The sequence below is a fragment of the Aythya ferina genome, assembly GCF_964211825.1.
Source record: "Aythya ferina genome assembly, chromosome: Z".
Lineage (NCBI taxonomy): Eukaryota > Metazoa > Chordata > Aves > Anseriformes > Anatidae > Aythya > Aythya ferina.
Genome location: NC_140299.1, coordinates 71,150,558 through 71,176,699, shown reverse-complemented (window position 1 = coordinate 71,176,699; position 26,142 = coordinate 71,150,558). Strand labels below are relative to the sequence as shown.

Sequence of the window (26,142 nt, the reverse complement as noted above, 5' to 3'; positions counted from 1 at the left end):
TTACATGTTTTCATATCTTATTTTCAATGATCTTTTTTTTATACAAGTGCAGACGTGCACACACAATCAGATTAAACAGGTTTCTGTTGAGATGGTAATATTAAAGACAGTGTGGCCAGCTTATAAAATGATTGCTAGAGATAGTGATTGGGACCTGGAATAATCCGTTTCTGAGGTACTCCTTGCATTGGGAGAAAAGTGATGGAATTCAAAATGGGCAAAATGAAAACCACTCTTCACAGTAAGAGTGTTTCAGAATTGGAGTAGTTTACATAGAAGTGCTGTGGAATCACAATCTTTTAACATTCCCCAAGCTTTCTATTTTTTTTCACAAAATTTTCACCACCATTAGCACTGGAACTCATTTTTTTTTTTTACAGAAGGGAACATTTCATACAGCCCTCTGTTCTGCAGCTCCTGTAAAACAACTTTGAAAATGTCTAGAGGTTCCAGCTCACTCCTGCAGTACATTCAAGAGTGTTCAATCCAAACACATTAAAACACAGCCTTAGACTGTTAGACTGAAGACTCTACCAAAGCAAACAAAACAGACAATAAAAAAATAACCTGTCAATCTCTTGCCTCCACTACATTCAGTTTGCCAGATGTGTTTGGCTTTTTACATTTGCTGGGAGGATTTTTCACTTCTCAAACTGTTAGCTTTCCACACATACATATATCCAAACCTTATCTGTGGCTGCAACAAGCAAAGTCTGGGTAGGGAAGAGTCCAGGAAATTCATAAATCAGTTTCTGAGGGAAAACTACATTTGTTGTCAGGCCTGCCTGTTCAAATTAGGGTCTTCAAAGCAGGCCACTGTGAACACCTGAGTTATTGCACACTGATCTGGGGCTTAAGAGGTAGTCCTGTTAGCCATGTGTTCAACACACACAGCTGCATGCCTTGCTCATGCTCTGTGCTGGGCTGCTTGGTGCTGGTTGACCACTTTGAATCACCAGAGCAACTGGAGACAACTCTGGAGAATTTCAGCAAGGTAGAACATAAAAACGAAACTCTGGGATTTTTCACGTTGTAACTGCCACTTCGGGGACAAACAATGTGAAAGTTTCAAGTCTCCATCTCAGGTTTGAGGCATATGTCTGCCTAGGGCAAATTTCTACAGGTCATTTAAAGAACCCTCAAATATTGATGTTTTTATTGTCAGTGCCAGGACAGCTTTTACCATGCGACAACGTTGTGCAGGGGAGAGACAGAAGACTCAAAATTAAGACACAGTATCTGATAAAAATACACGCTGGAGCTCAAAAGGAAATGAAAGGTCACAGCAATGTAACTTGACAGGACTGCTGGAAATTCTGTTTTTATATGCCTCCTTTCAACAGTTTTAAAGAAAATGTCCAAACAAATTTGTCCCAAACAAAACACACCATAGTACTACCATACTCAGCCTTAGGAGACTGCTAAGACAGAGGGGAAATCAACTTTAATGTAGCCTTATGGTCTTACATTCATGCTGATGCTGGAAATAAAGCTAATTGCAGCATTTCTACCTGAATGTGACAAAAAAAAAAAGAGAAAAGAATGGGAATATACCACCCTTCAGGAGCAGTCCAGACACCAGAAAGGAAACTTGTGGTTCCACTGTGGTACACTGTGGTACAGTGGTCAGAAATCTGCCTTTTCAAACCATGCTATCCTTATTTTTTATTATTATTTTATTATTATTATTATTTTCCTCCAGTGTGGGTTTTTGTTGTTTTTCTTAAATGAACAAACAAACAAACAAACAAAAAACTAAACGAAGTCATTGTTCACATTATGTAACATGGAGATACTTTGCTTTCTGTTGTGGATATTGCTTAATAGGTATAAGGCTGTACATCTGTTTTTCTATTGAAAATATTCTCTCTTCCCAAAGGGGCAGAGCATGCCATGATCTGGTTATGTGTCTCCTGTCTCTGGATGATCAGTCCTTAGCGAAATGCCTCAGTAACTGACCTTATTTTCAGGTGCTGAGCCTCTGGCAGCTTTCTTTAAAGTAAATTAAAGTTGCTAGAGGCTGAGCATTTCAGAAATCAGGGCACTTACATTTGTTGCCTATCTCTGGATTTAAAAATCTGGCTTGAGGTTCTCTTTTTTACATTTTTATTTTATTTTTTTAACTTTGCTCTATAATCCAACATCAAGGGAAAAATAATGATAGCAGGCCTGACTACAAGAAAAAAGGGTTCCAGCTTTGGAATACCTTTTTCTATCAGTTGGAGTTAATTATTAAAGAGACAATCTCAGCTAAAATAATGTCTGTTAATTTAAGTATTGCTTTCTAATCTATCTATTACAGCTACAAATAGCAATTAAGATTATTCAGCTATGAAGATTTCTTCCTTTTCTCCTGCTTGTTAACTTTATGGTTTTGATAAGAGTGTACAAACCTGACATTCACTCAGCCTTGGCCACATTTATCTGAAATATTTTGAGCAATGACAAGCCTTTCACTTTGAATCATTTCAAAGCCTGCCAGATCTTAAGTGGTCTAGTAAACTACTTTGTTATTAGGCTGAAAACAAAACAGAAAGCCATACTTACAGCAGTGATACTGTAGCTTGATACAGACCACAGATATTAGTGAAGCGAGGTCATCTCATGAAGCAGATGCTTGCATTAAAGCAATGAATATAGCTGGAAAACAAACAAAATAATAATTAGTCTCTTTACTCATACGTTGCTCTAATAACATTATGCTTTCTTATGGCTGTTACTCTCCTCTATTTTGGACTTTTGTTCTTCGTTTGAGTGGTTCATGACAGAATTTTGGCCTTGGCCTGTGGTGGAATCATATACTCAGACCTGAACAGAGGAAGACATGTTTTTTGGGCCTCAGTTAGGGGAGCTGAGGCAGTTACTACAGCCAAAACCAGGCGATTCCCTTGTTTCAAAAGAGGCAAATAAGCAGTCCTAAAGGTTCCAACAACTTTCATTTCTTCATAAAATATTTCCAGGAGTGTCATACTTCAAATAAATAAATTAAAATCGTATAATTTCCACTCACTCTATTAAAAAGAGAAGAGATATGTGTGATACAAACTGATGAAATAGGTACCAAATCTGCAAGCCATCCTAACAGAATAAAACATTATGAGTTTTTTTAATTAGAAATCTAATACATTAATACATAGTAAATATCCAGGCAAGCAAGAGGTAAAACCCATCAATAATCATCATTCTGATGCTTATTTGGACTCTAGTGATATATGGAAAAAGCAAGACTGAAAAAAATAAATATCAGGAAAAGTTATAATCCATCTCTCATACACTTCCGGAGTACATGCAATAATCAACAAAGTATCACAGGTATTTCTGACAGTGGTGAATGACTGTATAATGCTTAAAATTTGTGTGAACCATAAAGAGCAGATGTTCATTGATTTGACTCTTCTCATGGGCAATTTCTGCCTGCAGATCTTCTGCTTAACCTAACTGCATTCTTGGGAAGTCCTTAGAGGGTACCACTGCCTCAGAAGTAACATACTCTCTTGTTCTCTGCAGTTACGTATTTGTGTTCAGATATTGCTTTATTTACATATTTTTGTGAATAAGCCACTGTAACACTACAGCACTAACACATCCAATTCTAAGCAGTCAGAAGCATCAGACTCCAGTGGTACTCAAGTCATTAAAATAGTTTTTAAAATATTGTCATTTCAAGAATTATTTTTTACTCCTGTTATTCATTCCTCATAATAAATCTTTAAGGACTATATTTTTAGTTTATTTCTACATCTCCCAAATTAGAAACTTTAAAAAATTAAAACTAGGATTCTGAAGTAGATTGTCAGCAGGAATTAAAAACTAAACAAAACAAAATGTGCAATATTTGACATAATACACAGAATCAACCTTGTCTTAAATAGGCCTGAGCAATGGGGCACAGAGACTAGATAGACTTCATTATCATGACCACAGATATTAGAAAAGTGCAGGGAATTTTAGAGGCATAGAGATATCAAACAGTTAGGAGGGCTTTCTCAGGAATAATTTCAGTACGTGGAGATTATAAATGTGAAACTAATTTCTACTCCATTTGTCAGAAACAACTGAAACAATTTCAACAAATTGGAGAAAATTACATAACAGCTAGAGAAAGCTATCTGGCCCAAATAACAATCAGATGCTTGTCTTAATCTTCATGCTAAAACAGAGCAATCTGGGTGTCATGCAGTTCACTATATTTAGGCATCTACACGTAGCTGTCTAAGCTCCTATTAATAGTTAACGGATATATGTCAGTACAGTCAGCAGAGCCTAGAGACCAGACTGGCAACTAACATTTTCATTTTATGAGATGAGCTTTTCTCCAGACATCACTAAGTGTGTCAGCTAGATCTCACTGACAAGAGTAAATTTTTGGTTCATTTGTACATCCTTCATGAAAATGTTTATCAGGTAAGGATAGACAAGGCTTGCTTAATGCTGTAGCTCTCTAATCTCTGAGACCACATAGCTCTTCTAGTGACCAGTGCTGGTCTCTGAAATTCTAGCTTTCATATTTATATGACAGCAAAAGCAAATCCCATCACACTTTTATACCTTTAGGTTTATTTATTCAATTTTCTGTAGGTCAGAATGCAGCCAAACACACAGCCTAGGCAAGCAGGACAGTTTTTCCCTCTTTGCGGAGATGCTCAGCTCAGGTCCAACCTTGCTCTTCCTATAGCAAAGGAACTACACATTTCCCAGACAGTTCTGCCATTTTTCCTACAGCAGCAGCACTGGATTCCCATTCAAGGAGCCATGTACCCTTCTCACTGACCTCCCTATTCTGCCACTTCAAGGGGCTCTTCTGTTACAGAAATGAAGTCTGTGGAGTTAGGGAAGAAAGCAGATGAAGAGGACCACTTGCCTCAGAGCACCATGTTCATGGTGCAGCCAATGTAAGGCTGCAAGGGCATGGGGGCCTTTCTTCTTCCCCAGCTATCACCAGTGCTGCCACTCCTCTCCACTCACATTATGGAAGGAGAAATATCCTATAGGTTTTGCTTATCTGAGTGATGGAGTGAAAGGTGTCAAGTTAAACAGAAACATCTTGTGAGCACAGTCCAGCTTAGGGATTGTCAAGTAACTTGTGATAAACAGTACATGATAAGATAACGCAGGCTAAATTCACTAAAAAGTATGTTTTACTCAGTGAATAATGCAAACAACTTTCTATCACAGCTGGTTGTCTATTGCCATATTCTAGAAGAAATCAGTTACACCTACCTGAAAGCAAATAGGGAACAGTAGCAATTTACATCCATTCAATTTATACCTGTTTTGCACTCTACTGTGAGGATCTATAACATATAGGAGTAGACACATCATATATGTGTATATTTATCATAAATGTTAAAATAAAAATCATAATGACACAAAAATTTTGAGGCCCCATGCAAAACTCGGATCTATCTTTTGCACTCTGGCAACTGGACTAAGCAATGTAAGATGCATGAGAAACATTTTAGAGACTGCAAAGAATTTTTGTATAAGCTATGATCCTTGTGCACACTAGCAAAGATAGAAGAGACAGAGTAGTTTGGGCTTACAGATTCTTTGCTAAGTAGCATGCTAATTAATTAATCTTGTAAATATTCCTGAACGAGTTGGCTGGCAAGAAAAGAGGGGACATGGAACTGTGCCTCACCATTTAAGATTGATTCTTTCTGAGAAACTGACTACCTTGCATTTATGCAGGTTGGTCTTTTTGGTATTTGCAATGAAAATAAATCAACTGGAGATACAGCAAATATTCACTGGGCTTTGAGTTTGCCAACCAATACAACACAATTTACAAGTAGATGGACTGAAACTTCAGGTAATGTTTTAATTAGCCAAACATTTCTCTGTATTGGAAACATGAAGTAGGTGCCCTAACTGAAGATAAAAGAGATTCTTTCTTACTATGAAAATCTACAGATTTCACAGTTTCCTTCTAGAAAAATTAACCAACGAAACAATATCCCAAGCTCCCAAAAGTCATGGTGATTTTTCCACTAGAAATGCTATTTGAAAGGTACTGTCTTGTGGCTAAAGAACCATTATTCAATTCAAGCAGGCATTTTTCCTCCTTTTTTTCTTTTTCTTTTTTCCCCACTGTGTGGCCCTATTTTTGGTCTCAGTAGTTTGACTGAAACTTAAATGCATTTTGATAACTAACAAAAAATCATTAGAAGATTATGGATTTGGGACATGTTGCTGACATACATCAATCTACTTTGTCTTCACCTTTGTATGTGAAAATTCAGTTGATTTTCCTGGGAATTTACCTGACAGATTTATAAATTAATCACAACTCTTTCAACTGTCTTTCATTCACATAGTAGCATGGAATAATATAGATCTACATTTGACAAAAGAATTAAGAAAACTGAAGATCTGCCCATCTCAGTTTTTACACATTGACTAATTTGTTTGAGTTAAACATCATTTGAAATGGCAGCACAGGGGATCCATATTGCTTGTAGTTAAGTGGTTAGTTTTTAAGCCTTAACTACATAGACAAGGGAGTCTGTCTAACCATAAATCTTAAGAAAATTTCAGTGTCCCACTTCATTTGGACAATTTATTCGATTTCTATATTCTAGTGAGCTATGTCACTGTATTTCAATGTTCCAACCTCTTTATACTTTAGGTAAAATGAAACCAAGGAACCAACAAAAAAATCCCCCAATAACAAAACATCTTTCAAAAAAAAAAAAAAAAAAAAAAAAAAAGCTAAGAAAACATTCATAGTGGTTATTAACAGATCATATTGAATCTAAAGGCATCTTTTTTTTTTTTTAATATTTTTTTTTTATTTTTCTCATCCTGTGTTGTGATGACCTCATTTTTCATGGAAGAAAAATACAAAACATAAATCAATTAGATTATAGTTCCTTTGATGTCTCCTCCCAGTGGAGAAGCAAAAGCTGTCAGGCAAATATTTTAGGAATTGGCATGATCTAATGACAGGGGAAATCATCCACTAAAAAATACACAGAAGGAAAAAAGTTTTGCAGGATAGAAAGAGGATCAGAAAAAAATGATGGAAAATTAATTGAAACAACAGTGCAAATTGTAACAGTAATTGCAAGCTGAAATAGTATTTTAGAACAAACATTCTAGTCAGATTTAATAGTAGTTTACTCCAGTTTTGCTGTTCAACAAATCTCTTGCTGGCTGACTGGATTCTACCTGTCTCCTCTACTTATGGCTACAGGCCCTGTGGCAATTCTAGCACAAAATAGAAGATATACCTCATACTATGTGAATCAGCCAAATCACAGTTAAGTTTTCATTGTCAATCACAGTTATATTAATAAAAGACAGGTAGCAATGAATCCTGCATGGTACACAAGCATGGGCACGATGATTAAAAGAAATGCTAGGAATAGCAGCTCTCTTTTTAATAGATTTATATAGGTTCTAGAAAAAAAAAATAAAAAATTGTAGGTGTCTCTTAATATTGATGGGATTGTCTCTTAATATTGATGGGATTCTCATCTTTGTTTTCAAATTACTTTTCTCCTGAGAGGAATGTCCTAATGATTAGACAGGAGATGGCTGGAAACTCAGAAACTTGGATGGTTGCTTTCCCCCATTTACTTATTTGTTTATTATTATTATTTTTTAAACCAGTGTATGGCTTAAATAAATAAATAAATAAATAAACATATCTCTGTCAGGAAGACCAAAATAAAAAGGAATGAACATGTCTGGATTCTGACTGGTGCTTCACCTATGCAAGATGGTCCCTTTGCACTAGCCATTCTTGCCCTCTGCATCAGTCCCTGACTTACACTGAACAGGCATGAAAATAAACCATTATGGAGTGACTGGGACTGTGGATTGTTTTAAAACAGATCTACTGGCTTGCAAACAGGCGTACATCATTTTGTGTGAAAAACATGACCTCATCTTCTGCAGAACACTCATCATGGAGTCAGGAAATGTATGGAGAAAGATGTGTAATTTGTAAATAACTGAGTCCAGCATTGGGAAACTTTCACCATGAGCAGCCAGACAGAACAACCCTGTCAGAATTATTCAATTTGTTTGCTAAATTATGGGGAATGAAGCTCATACCAATAAAACTCTTGTACAGTATTATGTCTATACTCTCAGCTTAGCTAATTTAATAATGGCATGGGGTGAATGAATATATTACTGCTGTTGTCTAGCTTAGTCTTTAGTATTGAAGGGACAAGGTGATCCTCAAATGTTCTTTTCAGCCTGACTGTGTTGCTGTTTTATTTGCATTTGTCAACAGCATCTGGTAAGCATATACTCTGAATTGCTAATTTATCTCTTAGCTCTAAGATTAGTCCAAGTTCATGAAAAAGCATAAGAGCAGTTAATGAAACAATGCATTTGAGTAGCTTGAACATATCTTGAAACTATTCCTCCCTCAAAACAACTTGTGCTGCTTGCTACTACTAATTTCTGGGTGAAGCCTGAAGTAGTTCAAGTTTGAAGTGAAGAACTGACTTAAAATCCTAAGAAAAAAAGAGCCAAAGTAAATATGGAGCCAAAGCAGTAATTCAGTTCTAAATTCAAATTAATTTCAGATCTAGTTTAAAACTGGAAGAAAGTATAAGAGATATTATTATACTAAATCCATGAAGTCCAGGCAGTAATCCCATACGAAGACAGCATTTGCCTAAATCAGATGGCCTGTCCGAGTACCTACATCCAGTAACATGTAGCAGTGAGTGAAGGGAAGGATTTTTCTAAAAAGGAAAAAGCCTGAAGTTAGTCTCTTGCCTTACTATCTGCCCAGCTTCTGACAATGAGAAGTGTCTAGACGCTACACCTTTTTCCCTGCATTTAAGAGTGACCTTCATGAATTTATCTGTCACTTTTATAAGGACCCTGCTCTGGAGTCCACAGATCCTTGGATAAAAGACTTCCACAGCTCAGCAGTACCCACAGTACACTATGGGAAATAATATTTTCTTCCATTTTAGATCTGCTGCCTGCAGCAGTTGTCACATGCCTTATGCTTGGTAGCATCCATAACAATGCACAAGCTCACTCTTAGGTGTTGCTGACGCCACTTATTGAAAGACATGCTGCTCAGTGAGCGTTTGTTTATGCTGGTAGCATTTACATCTAAGCAAGTCACTGCAACACAGGGGAAACACAAAAGCTTCTGGACCAAGATGATTTACAGATGAAAAAAATGGGTATAAAAACACTGGAAACAGGATAACTGTTCCTGGTTTAAAAATACCACCAGTAAAACATGCTTTCAGTTTTGTTTTTCCTGACTTGTCTAATACTAGGGAGACTTACTGTGTTTGTTTGTTTGTTTGTTTGTTTTTTTAAGACTTGGCTAAATTTGACTAACACATAGAAAGGTGTTTTTAAACTCTGTAATCGTTAAATGTTATTATTCTTTCATTCTTTGTTACTTACCACCCTGGAAAAGTTCAGACCATTTTTCTTCTACAGAGCCAAAAGTGTTCTATGCACTTGCAACTTGTCACATTTTAAACACAAACAATTTCTAGTGGAATCACATTAGGACTATCAGGAACAGTTTATGCTTATGCAATGTATTAGCTAAAATGGTGCTTTCAACCACTAAAAATAAAAAAGCATCTCAGTTGAAACAAAACAAAACAAAACAAAACAGGAAAGGCAAAAGGTCAGTTTTATCATGTGAACAGTTTTATCACTGTGAACAGAAAATGCATATTCAGGTGAAAGCAGTATATAACTGAAAGTATGAATTGGGAATATTTGATGGTTTGTTTAGAAATAAACTATACATAGGTATTACTATTCATATGAAGAAGACTACACCCAGGTGAAGTCTGCTTCTGTTGTTATACACGGGAAAAATAGCAAAGAAGAAAAGAATCAACTTTCGGGCCATCCCCATCATCATTCACTTACTGCATGGCAAAGTAAGATAAAGAAGGCTGTGCAAAATCCACTCCTCTCTGGAAGAGGGAACTGGATGTTCCCACTTCATGGCTCCTAAGAACAGTATATTTATGATCTCTTTTTATCCCCACAGAAAACTTAGAAAACCTAGCCATAATAATTTGTGGTACTTAGTGGTGTCCTGGTTTCAGTTAGCACAGAATTAATTTTCTTCCTAGTAGCTGGTGGAATGCTGTGTTTTGGCTTAGAATGAGAAGAGTGCTGATAACACCCCGATGCTTTAATTGTTGCAGAGCAGTGCTTATACTAAGCCAAGGACATCTCAGCCTTTGCTCTGTCCTGCCAACGGGCAGGCTGGGGGGGTGCAGTAAGAGCTGGGAGGGGACAGACCCAGGACAGGTGACCCAAACTAGCCAAAGGGGTATTCCATACCATCTGACGTCATGCTAAACAATATATAGGGGTGGCTAGCCGGGGGGAGGGGGCCGGACTGCTCGGGGTTAAGCTGGGCATCGGTCAGCGGGTGGTGAGCAATTGCATTGTGCATCACTTGTTTGTACATATTATTAGTAGTAGTACTATTATCATCATTGTATTATTATTATTATTATTATTATTATTATTATTATTATTTTCCTGTCTTATTAAACTGTCTTCATCTCAACTCACGGGCTTCACTTTCCATTTCTCTCCCCCGTCCCAGAGAGGGAGGGGGGAGGGTGAGCGAACGGCTGCGTGGTGTTTAGCTGCCAGCCGGGTTAAACCACGACAGTCTTTTTGGCGCCCAACGTGGGGCTCGAAAGGTTGAGATAACGGCAGATCTGACCAGAGTGTGTTAAACTAAAATTGGTATAAGTATTAGACCTGCTTAATAGTCACTTGTCATAATGCTGATTGCTTTAATCTCAACTGTGCTGCGCCTGTTTTCCAAATTGAGTATTATAGCACGTTATTTTCCGTATGTGCTCTCTGTCATGTTGTTTATCCTCTCCGGGCCCTGGTTTCAGACCGTTATGGTACTGTGTGTTGTATCAGTGGCTTATGAGATGATGAAATATCTGGCCATGACTCTAACCTGGTATTTGTACTCAGTAACATCTTCGATTCTATACTTTGGAAACTGTATTTTGGAAACTATTAGCAATTGTATCTGTTGCCTTTTTCCATTAGGGAGTCAATCTGTGGAGGGGAAAGGGGAAGATAATTTTTCTTACTTAATCACTCTCCCTTTCTCCTTCACCACCCCTGTACCCTCCTTGATCACTCTCCCTTCCTCCTTCACCACCCTCTTATCCTCCGAGTTTATTACAATAGCTCTCCAAGATATTGAATATCCTTGGGATACTCAGACCAGCATAGTCCTGTTGTTCTGCCTCCTGAATGCACTTCAAGTTCTGCTTAAAGTTAAACAACTACTTAGGAAGCTCATCCGGAGATCTGCCCGGAGGCAGTATAGTTGCGGGTGGCAGGGAGTATGGGTGGATATGGGCAGGCATCTAGAGCAGTTGGCACCCCCAGTGTGTTGGAAATTCACCCCTGAACAATGGCAAAATCCTCAAAAACTGGCAGAATGCTTGAAAAAAAGGTGTAATGATTCTGGCAGTTCCAAAGTAACACAAATCATTGTAACGTGCTGGGGCCTGGCTCATGCCTATCGAGCTGCCATTGATACTGCTGTCAACTTAGTGACAGACCCTGCGGCCACTCCAAACCCTGTGACAGATCCAACGGCCACTGTGACCCCTACGGTGGATTCTGCAGCCGCTCCAGTCCCAGCTCCTGCAGCCGCTCCAGTCCCAGCTCCTGCAGCCGCTCCAGTCCCAGCTCCTGCAGCCGCTCCAGTCCCAGCTCCTGCAGCCGCTCCAGTCCCAGCTCCTGCAGCCGCTCCAGTCCCAGCTCCTGCAGCCGCTCCAGTCCCAGCTCCTGAAGCTGCTCCAGCTCCAGCTCCTGCAGCCGCTCCAGTCCCAGTTCCTGCAGCCGCTCCAGTCCCAGCTCCTGCAGCCGCTCCAGTCCCAGCTCCTGCAGCCGCTCCAGTCCCAGCTCCTGCAGCCGCTCCAGTCCCAGCTCCTGCAGCCGCTCCAGCTCCAGCTCCTGCAACTGCTCCAGTCCCAGCTCCTGAAGCTGCTCCAGCTCCAGCTCCTGCAGCTGCTCCAGTCCCAGTTCCTGCAGTCGCTCCAGTTCCAGCTCTGGCCGCTACTCCAGTCCCAGTTCCTGCAACTGCTCCAGTCCCAGCTCCTGAAGCCGCTCCAGCTCCAGCTCCTGAAGCCGCTCCAGCTCCAGCTCCTACTGCTGCTCCAGTCCCAGCTCCTGCAACTGCTCCAGCTCCAACTCCAGCTCCTGTAGCCGCTCCAGCTCCTGTGGCCGTGTCAGAGAAACGAGCTGTAGCAGTGCAAGTTGACCCTGCAGAGGGCATTCCAACCCCTGTGGCAGACCCTGTAACAAAGTCAGAGAAACGAGCAGTAGCAGTGCAAGCTGCCCCTGTAGAGAAGGTGAAAATATGGTATAGAAATTCAAGTCGTTTAGAACGCAGAGAGTCTTCTGCCAATCCAGGTAAGGCTTCTGCCAAAACTAAGTATAGAGATGACGAAGATGATGACGACGCTGGGCCGTCAAGGATTCAGGAGGAGGAAGATGAGGATGCCGAAAGAGCAACAGTAACTACCCGAAGCCTAAACGAGCGCGAGCTACGAGATGTGCGAAAAGATTTTGGTCGCTGTATAGGTGAGCAGCTTGTCACCTGGCTGCTCCGGTGCTGGGACTCTGGAGCCAATTGTGTGGAATTAGACGGCAGGGAAGCCAAGCGGCTGGGATCCCTTGCTCGAGACGCCGGCATTGACAAAGCAATTGCAGATGGAGCACGACCCACCAGCCTCTGGAGGCGTCTCCTCTCAGCTGTGAGGGAAAGGTATCCCTTCAAGGAAGATATTTTATGTCTACCAGGCAAGTGGACCACTATGGAGAAGGGAATCCAGTACCTGAGGGAATTAGCCGTACGGGAAGTGATTTATGAGGATCCAGACCTCAAACAAACATCCACAGATCCAGATGAAGTCAAGTGTACACGACCCATGTGGCGGAAGTTTGTATGGAGTGCACCATCATCATATGCCAGCTCATTGGCAATAATGGCCTGGAAAGAGGATGAGGAACCCACAGTGGGTGAAGCGGCTAAACAACTCCGGCAGTACGAAGAAAGTCTCTCCTCTTCCTTACAGGCCTGCGTCTCAGCTGTGGAGAAACTTTCTGAAAAGGTTCACCAACTTGAAGAGAATCTATTGTCCTCCCCACCTGAACCAACCAGTGCTCACCGACCAAAGGAGAACACTTGGGAGAAACTTTCTGAAAAGGTTCACCAACTTGAAGAGAGATTATTCTCCTTCGCACCTGTACAAAGCAGTGTCTCAGCTGTCAGGGGTAGGCGTTCACCCACACAAGGAAGACGATATGGTGGGTACTCACCCCGTGCCACCCTGTGGTTTTACTTACGAGACCATGGAGAGGACATGAGAAAGTGGGATGGAAAATCTACCGCGACCCTAGAGGCACGGGTACGTGAGTTGCAAAAGAAAACAATCAGGAAAAAGGGATTCTCCGAAAAGTTTGCTGCTCCAACTTCCAGCAGACAGTCCTTCAAACACAGAAACGAGGAAGATTCTGACCAGGATTAGGGGGGCCCTGCCTCCAGCCAGGGGGAGGAAAGGGACAATCGAGTTTATTGGACTGTGTGGATTCGATGGCCTGGCACGTCACGCGCACAGAAGTATAAGGCTTTAGTAGACACCGGTGCACAATGTACTATAATGCCATCGAGCTATAAAGGACCAGAGCCCATCTATATTTGTGGAGTGACAGGGGGATCTCAGCAGTTGACTGTATTGGAGGCTGAAGTGAGTCTGACTGGGAATGAGTGGGAAAAGCACCGCATTGTGACTGGTCCGGATGCTCCATGTATCCTTGGCATAGACTATCTTAGAAGAGGATACTGCAAGGACCCAAAAGGGTTCCGGTGGGCTTTTGGTATTGCTGCCTTAGAGACAGAGGGCATTAAACAATTATCTACCTTGCCTGGTCTCTCAGAGGACCCCTCTGTTGTGGGGTTGCTGAGGGTCGAAGAACAGCAAGTGCCAATTGCTACCACAACTGTGCACCGGCGGCAATATCGCACCAACCGAGACTCCCTGATTCCCATCCATAAGCTAATTCGTCAATTGGAGAGCCAAGGAGTGATCAGCAAGACTCATTCACCTTTCAATAGTCCCATATGGCCAGTGCGAAAGTCTAATGGCGAGTGGAGACTAACAGTGGACTATCGCGGCCTGAACGAAGTCACGCCACCACTGAGTGCTGCAGTGCCGGACATGCTGGAACTTCAGTATGAACTTGAATCGAAGGCAGCCAAGTGGTACGCCACAATTGATATCGCTAATGCATTTTTCTCCATCCCTCTAGCAGCAGAGTGCAGGCCACAATTTGCCTTCACTTGGAGGGGAGTCCAATATACTTGGAATAGGCTGCCCCAGGGGTGGAAACACAGCCCTACCATTTGCCATGGGCTGATCCAGTCTGCACTAGAGCAGGGGGAAGCTCCTGAACACCTGCAGTACATCGATGACATTATTGTGTGGGGTGACACAGCAGAGGAAGTTTTCGAGAAAGGGAAGAAAATAGTCCAAATCCTTCTGAAAGCCGGTTTTGCCATAAAACAAAATAAAGTCAAAGGACCTGCACGAGAGATCCAGTTTTTAGGAATAAAATGGCAAGATGGACGTCGTCAAATCCCAATGGATGTGATCAACAAAATAACAGCTATGTCTCCACCAACTAACAAAAAAGAAACACAGACTTTCCTAGGTGTTGTGGGGTTTTGGAGAATGCACATCCCAAATTACAGTCTGATTGTAAACCCACTCTACCAAGTAACTCGTAAGAAGAATGAGTTTGAATGGGGCCCTGAACAACGACAAGCCTTTGAACAAATCAAGCAGGAAATAGTCCATGCAGTAGCCCTTGGGCCAGTTCGAACAGGACCAGATGTAAAGAATGTGCTCTACACTGCAGCCGGGGAGAACGGCCCCACCTGGAGCCTCTGGCAGAAAGAACCTGGGGAAACTCGAGGTCGGCCTCTGGGGTTTTGGAGTCGGGGATACAGAGGATCTGAGGCCCGCTATACTCCAACTGAAAAGGAGATATTGGCAGCATATGAAGGAGTTCGATCTGCTTCGGAGGTGGTCGGTACTGAAGCGCAGCTCCTCCTAGCACCCCGATTACCGGTACTAGGCTGGATGTTCAAGGGAAGGGTCCCCTCTACGCATCATGCAACTGATGCTACATGGAGCAAGTGGGTTGCACTGATTACTCAGCGGGCTCGAATAGGAAACCCCAGTCGCCCAGGAATATTGGAAGTGATCATGGACTGGCCAGAAGGCAAATACTTTGGGATATCATCAGAGGAGGAGGTGGGTCGTGCTGAAGAAGCCCCACTGTACAACCAGTTGCCAGAGAATGAAAAGAAATATGCCCTGTTCACTGATGGGTCCTGTCGTATTGTGGGGAAGCATCGGAGATGGAAGGCTGCTGTATGGAGTCCTACGCGACGAGTTGCAGAAGCTGCTGAGGGAGAAGGTGAATCGAGTCAGTTTGCAGAAGTGAAAGCCATTCAGCTGGCTTTAGACATTGCTGAACGAGAAAAATGGCCAGTTCTCTATCTCTACACCGATTCATGGATGGTAGCAAATGCCCTGTGGGGATGGTTACAGCAATGGAAGCAAAACAACTGGCAGCGTAGGGGCAAACCTATCTGGGCTGCTGCATTGTGGCAAGATATTGCTGCTCGGGTAGAGAACCTGGCTGTGAAAGTACGCCACGTAGATGCTCATGTGCCCAAGAATCGGGCTACTGAAGAACATCAAAACAACCAGCAGGTGGATCAGGCTGCTAAGATTGAAGTAGCTCAGGTGGACCTGGATTGGCAGCATAAAGGTGAATTATTTATAGCCCGATGGGCCCATGACACCTCAGGCCATCAAGGTAGAGATGCAACATACAGATGGGCTCGTGATCGAGGGGTGGACTTGACCATGGACGCTATAGCACAGGTTATTCATGACTGTGAAACATGTGCTGCAATCAAGCAAGCCAAACGGTCAAAGCCTCTTTGGTATGGAGGACGATGGCTGAAATATAAATATGGAGAGGCCTGGCAGATTGATTACATCACACTCCCTCAAACTCGCAATGGCAAGCGCCACGTACTTACAATGGTGGAAGCAACCACCGGATGGCTGGAAACATATCCTGTGCCTCATGCTACCGCCCGGAACACCATCCTGGGCCTTGAAAAGCAAGTCCTATGGCGACATGGCACCCCAGAAAGAATAGAATCAGACAATGGGACTCACTTCCGAAACAACCTTATAGACACTTGGGCCAAAGAACATGGTATTGAATGGGTGTATCACATCCCCTATCATGCAGAAATTTAATTCATGCAGAAAATTAATTCTGTGCTAACTGAAACCAGGACAGTGGTTAAAAATTTGTTGTGAACTCCTTTGAATGTAGCAGTTTTAATCCTTAACTAACCGTGTCTTGAGTAAAACCACTCTTAGAAGGCTAAACTACAAAGAATTATAAATCTACTGGAAAATTGACCTTTGACATATGTCACAAAGGCAAAGTAATGAAACAGTTGTTCCTCAGTAATTTAAGGCTACAGTGAGAATTCAGTCCAGATAAAAATACAGCAAAAAAGATACCATAATTAAGATCACATATGCTGCTAAACAGAGACTAGAATTTCCTAGTTCTTTCAAGTTAGCTAACAGAAGTTTTCCAGAATCTGACTGAGATTACCCAATACTTTGCAGGAGAGGTGTGTTACTTTGACTACATACCTGCTGGCATTTTTGGAAAAAAAAAAAAAAAAAAAAGAGCCTTAGGTTTACAATGAATTGTGAATTAATTATATAAAGTGCCATATTCAGGTAGAATGGAAGCATTAATGTAGGAGACATTTACCACTTGTCCTTTCACCATTTCTAGTGAGTTGCTTAGCAATAATATTTCAGTATCCAAAGGCAAAGCTGCACAAGAAACACTGTATTAAAAACTAATTTACTACTAATTAAATACTACATTGCACTTTTATATCTAGATTTACCATTAGAGTGCTTTACTGCTTTTTTACCCTAGGAACAGCTCAGGAAAGGAGCCATATCCATACGGGAAAGTTGACTATCTGTCAAGGCAAAACATCAGAAATACACTCTCATGACTTCTTTTTGTTCCTGTTGTCTCCTCTGTTCTGGCTCAGTGAGACTGAATGAGTCAAAGTAGCATCACTGCTTCTTTCCACCCACCCATACAGGGGAAATCAAGGCCTATCCCCTTGACCAGGTGGGTCACATGGTTACCCACCTTCATGCTTAGTGGAAATCGTCATCCTTCTCATGTTGTGGAGAGTCATACAAAGTAGGTATGTTAAATTTTGAAAGGATTCATTTTAAGAAAAAGAGTTCTTAATTGTATTTAAAGAAAAAACATATTGGGGGCAATTTTGTGATAGGATAGGAAAATTCTCTTTAAAATTGGCAGCCAAATGCTATCAAGAAAGGAAATCTTTCCTTGAGGTACTAAGAAATCTCTCTGGCTAAATTTGTTTTTGACTGGTTTACCCATTGATAGAAATATGCATTTTTTTAAATTTAATTGTTTAATCTTTCACTTTTTTTTTTTTTTTCTTTTCCATTTTTCATTCCTTTTAAGCTCTTCCCTCATTAACATTTTTGTCTCCCACCCATCCCAGTGACTGTATAAATCCCAACAAAGGCTGACCCTGGCTCCTGGCAATTCTGTTCCTCTGAGGTTCTGGTGCTGGGCTTCAGACCTGCTCCTGACCTCACCACCTGCAGGCTCATGTCCTGGTCTTGCCTCACCAGCTCCCACCCCCAGGGAGGTGTCTGCTGCTTGCCCTGGCTGCCTCGCTTCCTGATGAGGTCACAAGATGGTCCTGGGCTGCCAGGCCATGCCATGCACCCCTGGGACAGCCCCAGTGCTCCCCAGGCCCCAGCAGCCCCTGGCAGCTATTTCGGAAAGTTAAACCTGGAAGACAGAAGAGCAACAGAGCATCCCAAAAGAGTGGTTTATAGGGCAGAGGAGGTTTGTTTGTTTGTTTTCAACATTCAGAGCACCAGGCAGGGGGACATGAGAAACCATTTCTGAGTGAGAAACAGCCTCCATGTGAACGGTGCTCTTTGGGTGGTGGAAATCTGCTCTAAGAGCACGCCCTGTCCACTGGTCAGATCTGGAGGTCTCATCTCTGATTACATACCACCAACCCCTAACTCAGCTGTGCTGCGTGTAAATGGCAGGGTTTTAGTAACAAGGCAGTTTGTAGGGGTGGTTTCAATGGCCATTTCCAACAGACACAGCTGAGCCTGGTAGTGAAGATGCTGGCACCTCTGAGAAAAATACACTTCATAAAGAATAGAACATACTACACAGGCAGAAGAAGAGCAAACAAAAATTGTAAGAAACAGCACCATGAACACCAGGGTCATTGAAGGACATGCCAGAGCAGATGCCCCTGCAACCCATGGAGAGGCCTACGGTGGAAGAGGGAAAAGCATGAAAGAGCAGCAGAGATATGCTGTTACAGACTGACTGCACCCACCCATTCCCCATTTACTCAGAGATTAGGAAGGGCAGCTGGGTATGAAGACAAGAGCTGAGGTTAAGGAGGTGGCAGATGAATTTCTATTTTCGTTTTTCACTGATGGTCTTGATAAGCTTGATGATCTTGAAGGTCTTTTCCAACCTAGAGGTTTCTATGGTTCTATGATCCTATCCAACTATAAATTCACAATAAATTTAAATATTTTTCCTTAAGCCTATCATGCCTATCTTTAGCCTGTGGTAATTGGCAAGTGATCACCCTGCTCTTATTTCAACCCATGAGTTTTGTCATCCTCTTTCTCCCCTGCCCTGCTGAGGGGGGACAGTGAGAGGCAGCTGGGAGTCATGTGGCTGTTAGCCAAAACAGATCCACTACAAAAGGCAATGATTCCTCATTCGTGTGTTATGCCTGGGAGAAGTAAAGGTGGGTCACTGTATGGATTAGTATTACTTTTCTATGAAGTATTTTAATATATCATAACCTGATTTTTTTTTTTTTTTAACTGCAATCAGTAAGAAACAATAACCTTCTGCTTGAGCTTAATCCTTCCCTTTTCCCCTGCCCCTGAAATGAAGCTGAGCCTCCTAGCAGCTGCCACCAAACTTTATAACGTTAACCACCTTTTGGAGGATGTAATTAACTTACTGTAGTCCTTGGAGGTTCTTCTAAGCCTTTTCAGTTTTTTAAGCTGAAAACCTAGAAAAGCTTTTCTTTTCCACAAGGTAACTCATAAATCTAAATGCTAGAGTCTTCCATTAGTAATTGAGACCCTTGTAACCTTAAACTGCTGTTTTAGTTTAGTATATCTAAACAGACTGCAAGGTGTTCCTGCTTTGACAAGAACTCATTTCATAGGCTCAGTGACTGGACAGTAAGAAGAAATAGATAATGTTATGCTGTCTTTCCATGAAGAGCTCAAAATGGAAGCAGAGAAATACCGGTATTTCAAAGAATCCATAATTTGTTGAACAAAATAAAGCAATTAGCATTTGAGAAAAAACAAACAAACCACCAAACAACAACCTACCAACTAACCTACGAAGCAAAAACAACAACAAAACCCACACTTCTACAATGGAATTCAAAGAAAAAAATTTATACAGAAAATATTTATACAACACTCTCTTCAAAAAAGGGTTGTTGATCCACATCAAAATGGTTTTTTGTTTTGTTTTGTTTTGTTTTCTAATGGAGTGGGATGTCCCTACTTAATAAGAACAGGTAACTGCATTCTAAAAGAGGAGAGAAATAAGAATATCAACTGCCTCTGCTGTACCTGAATGACATCCAATTGCCTATGGTGATGGCTATACAGTTGCCAGTTCTGAAACTCTATAAAACAAGAATTTACTCAGCAAGATGATGAGTATTTTTTCAAAGACACCGGTTGTATCTTCCTACCATATGAGGAAAGTTCATGCTCTAAGTTATGGTCTTTTGAAAATCTCAAACACAAAGTTATATGAAAATTTCTTATGTCTCCTTCACAAAGACCTTTTGAGTCAATGAGCTAAAATTTTGTGAAACGAACTCTCTTTGAAGAAGTACTTGTTCATCTTCTGTTTTACAACAGCTCACATCAGAGTCCAAATCAATTTTGTCTCCTGGAAATCCCAGGACTTCCCCAATAATTGCAGCTAGTATCCCACCAAACTGCAAGGACCAGTTAGCTGGTTAGTATTGTCGGGTTTTGTTTGCCAATTCTGGCACGAAATTTCTTGTGGCTCTCCTGAGCTCCTTAGTAAAAGAGCAGGCAGGAAAAGGTGAGCCCTGGTTTTAAGGTAAGCTTAGTTTATAGTCACAGGTAGTCATGAGAGACTCACAATCTTTTCTTCAATGCATTTTTTTAAAGAATATTTTTCACTGGAAAACATTTGAACCACTCAATTTGTCCTCTAAGACACCCACGGTACAAAATTCTGTTTAGTTCAGAATCTCTCTGTAAGCTCCCCATGCTGAGCATGTGACAGATTTTCCTGTAGACCATAGTGGCACATGCTAGCAGAAAGCCAGGTGGAGTTCCCTCATTCTCTGTTCCTCACCCACCCTGAACTAGGAGCCAGATTGTGAGTGTATATTCAACTGCTGTAATTCTACTTACGAAATCGGTAAGAAGCATAAAAGGGCAATTTAAGGCACCTGAAACATGCAGAAATTCTGCATCTGTCGGCTGCAAAACTAACTAGCAGATGTCCTCTGGTGATTGTAATTGGGTCTCTCCATCCTTGTCAAAGTTCCCAGCAAAAACTGCTGAAGAAAGTTCCTCTTAGGGGGTAAGTTGTTACTAACATAGGAAGGTGTAATTTCCACCTCTCTGCACCAGCTTTATTGACTTCTTCTCCTGTACCCAGATAGATTAACATTAAACTGTTCTGGAGAAATCTCAAAGAAAATCAGCAGGCTGCCAGAATGATCTGAAATTGCTATTTATATTCATAGCACAATGATATATGAAAACTGCTTATGTGTGTTTTTCACAAAGATCTTTTTGGTTAATGAGCTAAATGTATAGGGAAGAAAACTATCTCTTTAAAGATACTTGTGCCTATTCTGTTTTGCAACAGTCAACATCAATCTTGCTTCCAAACAAACAAACAAAAGAGTGTGCAATGTCATCTCATCTCATGTGAGTAAGACAGTATTAATATAAGCTGTCTTCAGCTGTGAATATCAGAGCTAGGAAGAGTGTAAAGCCTATTAATAAATGTTATCTATTCAGCCCCCAGGTTGATTAAGCTAATTCAACTTTTTTCTTTTACCTTTTTTTTTTTTTTTTTTTTTCTGGCATATATTAATCTTTCAAAGTTTCTCACTATGCTAGTTCACTAATTTTCTTCTACATCATAACTCCCTTGCAATAAACACCAAAAACCTGAGTAAAGGTGAGTCTGCAAATTCTGGGCATAATTTCATCATCCTTACGCTGTGCTAAGTTCTGTAGACCTTACCAGGTTTGACAGATTCATGTCAGTCAGACCATAAGACAGGCTCTGACCTCAAAGATGCATTCCCCATATTAGGAGCATCTTTGATTTATGGGCAGAGTTGCCTGCATTTTTACTATGTAGCGTATCAATAACATACATAATAGGAATTGCACATATGGTGAAATTGCAGAATACATTGGATTTACTGTTCAGGCATCAGTTGTGTATAGATGGCATATGCCACAGAACCAATGCTTCTGGGACATCAATCTCACTGCATACATAATCTACTGATACATGCTGGCACACTGAGTCAGTGTAATGTGCCTTGAAAGTGCCAGAAATATTGCGAAAGTACATTGACTGCGGTACTTTCAAAAAGAGTGAGGCCCTGAATATAGTTGCTGTAAATGGTCAGTAGATCTCTCTGGGATGATTTCTGGAAGTGTCATATTTTTTATAAACTATTAGATTTTATTTGACGAAATTCTCAATTGAAAGGAAAAAAGAAAGATGTTTTCAGAAGAGCAGAACTAATTAGTCCCATGGAAGACAACATGTGGTGACTTCAGGGATGAAATGCAGCAGCTTTTTTTTCGCAGCACTCAACAATACTGTCCCGTGGCTTGTATTTGAACAGGAAAGGAAAAAATAGTTTTCCATTAGTAACTGATGTTAATAGGGAAGCTATTCCGAAGCTTTGATATTATCAAAAAGACTAGGTGACTTACTCTGGTTAACATGTCAGACATTAAAGGAGACGACTGGGCAACATTTTCATAGCTATCTCAGAAGAAGCACAATAAAGTAACACATAATTATCTACAGGAATTGTAAATGTACATTCCAGTTTTTATTCCATGTACAAAGGGGAAAAGAAAAAAAGGACTAATTTAAACTAATGTGCATTTGTCACAATGCTATCCTAAAGAATTCTCCATTCTGACCTGTAGAAATACCACCTTCTGAAGTTTTGAAAGAAAGTACTCCATAGCTGATGATCTATTTGTTCCCATTCTTCCTTTATTCTATCTTCACTTGTATTGTTCCAAAACATGTCTTTGACTACCTTTTTAATTGGGAACTTTTTTAATTTTTATGTTGTGCTAGGATTGTAATTAAATCTGCTTACATCACTGTAATTGTATGCTGGCACATATGAAACATTTATGAATTATTTAGGCAATGGCTGCTCACATGAATTACAAAATCAGAGTAGGAAAAAAAAAATCACAGCAACACAAACCACAGTGTAAGACCATTATTATTATTATTTTAAATTTACCACTTTCTGAACCTAATAGTAATAGTAGTAGGAGTAGTAGTAATAGTAGGAGTAGTAGTAGTAATAATAATAATAATAATAATAATAATAATAATAATAATTTCCCCAGATGATATTCTTAAGACATCAACTAAAACTAAACAAGTACTCTGTTCATTGTAGTCTAGTTGTGCTGGTTATTAAAAATATTCTGATAATATTTACTGGCAGTAGCAATCAAATGAAAACTGTTCTGTGATAAACTGTGCAGTGATACCCATATCTAGGATGCTTGCACAGTAGCAGGAAGCCTGCTGAGTGCTCTGGATTGTCTTTCTCTCACAATGTCAAAACACAGGGGGGAAATGTTTTGCTCAATGAGCACATAATTATCCAGATGTGAGCATTATTTACTCTTCTTTGCTGACAATAGATCTGGCCTTCACAATGGATTATGATTTGGCTTTAGCCTGTTTCTCATTTGTGAAGTGTGAGACTGAGTTATTTTTTTTTATGACTGCTCTGATAAACCATTCTTAATCTGAAATATATGGCTCAAATCTGTGGGTCTGTGTTTCAGGAGTTAAATATTCTTGGATGGGATTTACCACTCTTGTCAAAGTAAATATGTTCGGTGCTTTCAAGGATACATGTACGCATTGACAGAATAAATTGTACCATATATATGCAACATTACATTTCTTGTTAAAGAAACAATACCTTCAAATTACTCTCCATATAAATATGGAGACACACACACACACAAACATGTTTTAATGTTAATAAAAGCATTGCTGCATACATGGTAGTTGGGTTTACCAAGCATTTTCTGCAGTTTCCATGGTTCTAGCTGAGACAATTAAAGAATCAGGTACCTGACTGTCAGTGGGCTTTGCTGATTCCACTATCCAGTTCAGAGAAGTGCCAAAACTAGCTGAAAATACTTCTATGATGCTCCAAATCTGACTGGCAGTTGTTAGCTAAATCATTTCAGTGTGCCAAAGCAATTAGCAAAAAACTGGCATATAAAATTGGCAAAACAGAGGTAGTATCTGTGTTGCATACTTCAGATGCACACACCTATACTATACAGGCGCAAATACATGTATATACTCTATATATGTTGTACTGGGTCTGGCTGGAATGTTAACTTTCCCGGTAGCAGCCCATACAGTGCTGTACTCTGTACTTGTAGCTGGAACAGCAGTGTTATCACACCAGTGTTGTGTCTACTGCTGAGCAGCAGTGGCACAGCATTGGGCCTTTCTCTAACCCTCCTAGGGGGTGGGCAAAAAGTGAGGAAAGAAACATCACTAGGGCAGCTGACCTAAACCAATCAAAGGGATATTCCATACCATGTGGTGTCACACTCAGCAATAAAAGGTGGAAACAGGAAGAAGAGGGGAGGGGTGGGCTCTCATTGGGAAAACGTCGGTCCTCCTCTTGAACACCGGCTGCGTGCGTTGAGGCCTTGCTTCAAGGACGTGGTCAATCATCGCTCATTTGTGGGAAGTAGAGAGTAATTTCTTTCCTCTGCACTTCCATATAGCCTTCATTTATTTTGTTTGTTTGTTTTCCTCCCTTCTTTTTATTTTCCCTTTTCCCCTCCCTTTTCCCCTTTCCCTTTTTATTTCCCCTTAGTTAAATTGTTTAGTTCATGGTAGTCTTTATTTAATTATTATAATTATTTCCCTTTAATTAAATTATCCTTATCTCAACCCGTGAGTTGTTCTTTGCTTTACTTCTCCCCCTCCTCATCTAAAGGAGGGGGAGTGAGAGAGCGGTTGTGGGGTTTAGCTGCCCAGCACGGTAAAACCACAATATGTGTATGTCTATCTTTCAAGAAGAAACTGGGCATGGCTTCATCATCCTACAGAGTAAGGTACACAATTCTCTGAGACCTCCCACAGCAGCTGCTGACAGGCAATACCTAATGTAAACTATGATACCTATGTACATGCTTCAAATTTCAAGATTAGCTCAGTTGTACCTGCTTAAGACATCTCTACATCTGCTCTGTTTCATGGTATAAATGTACAAACTGATTCAATTAGGATAGAAATTTCAACAGAGTACCATTTAAATAAAGCTAAGTCTTCTCCCTTAGTCTTTTGCCAGTCTGTCTAAAGAATTTTTATTTATTTATTTTTATCTGTCCCTATACTACATTAACAACACTCTAAAAAACATTGTAGGTGATTAGTCATATACTTGAATAGTATATGACAGCATAAAAAAATGTAGCTATTACGATAGGTTTGGATTTCTTAAGAATGAAGCAATGAAAAACAAGCTTAGAGGAAAATTCAACATTTTGTTTCTGAGTTAGTCATATTTACCTCATTCCTCTACTACAGAAACTTAAGCTTTGGACTACCATTTAAGAAGACAGTCTCTAAAACAAAAGCGTTGCACATTAGTTTTAAAAGACACCACATATTTATTCTTTCATTTCTTTTGAGTCATTAAGGGTTTAAACACTCTTAAGGATTGAGTTGTAAAAATCAGACTTTGGTGAAACAGTTGAAGTGCTTTTTCTCTACGAATGTAGTCAAAAAGATAACGATACTGTGGGAGTTCAGACTCACCTGTGAGAGGGGGAACATTTGATCTACACTTTATTATTATTATTATTGTTATTACTTATTTAAAAAGACAGAAAAATAAAGATTTTGGCAGTTTTTTTCATAGACCGTTTCGCTCAGTGATTCATACCAAATTATTTTTAATAACTACTCAGTCTGTATATCTCCTTCACTTTTGGGAGGATGTTGCCTTGCGTCTGTGTTTCTTAAGGAACCCTAGTAGAAAGTGATTCTGACAGGGCATCTCAGCCAGAAGTTATAGGGACAAAGCCGAGATTCCCTCACTTGTTTCCCTAATCGATCAAAATATTGGTATTTTGATTTGGTACCCAAAGTATTGGGTATGTCCTCCCTTTTTTCATGCAACTTTGGGTATTTCAAACCCCATAACTTTATCTGCAAGATCCTTCTTTTTGATGAATGATTTACCACACAGGTTCAAGAATCAAAGATTAAGAGAAGTGAAATTGTTCCAAATGAAGATCAGATACACATAACCAAAGACAAAAAATGAAGAGTTGTCTCATGCTTGTAAAACTAATATAACTATCACAGAATGGGAAGCTGAGGACAAAAAGTTTTTTCAGTGACCCAGTCCCTGGATACCCATGCCAAGGGAGCTCCTATGGAAAGTCTGGGGGAGATGACAGACTCAGGTTGGGCTTCTTGCCAGTCTATCAGATATCAGCAGACTGCAATTTCTAGAACAGCAACTTCTTCATAAAGACTTTTTTTTTTTTTTTTTTTTCCTCATCTCATGGATCAAAAGTGGGAATCTTCAGCTCTTGGCACTAACATTTTATTTTGTATTGCTTTGCCTCTTTC

The 26,142-nt window shown here is 40.4% G+C and overlaps 1 protein-coding gene across 6 annotated transcripts in view; it reads right to left on the bottom strand.

Annotated features, from left to right (window-relative positions):
- Positions 1-26,142, bottom strand: part of LINGO2 (leucine rich repeat and Ig domain containing 2) — a 575,497-nt gene that overhangs the window by 290,833 nt on the left and 258,522 nt on the right. For all 6 annotated transcript variants that reach the window (XM_084505347.1, XM_084505341.1, XM_084505342.1 and 3 more), the window contains one exon: positions 2,548-2,640. The gene's annotated coding sequence lies outside the window, so the exon portion shown is untranslated. The remainder of the gene's footprint in view (positions 1-2,547; positions 2,641-26,142) is intronic.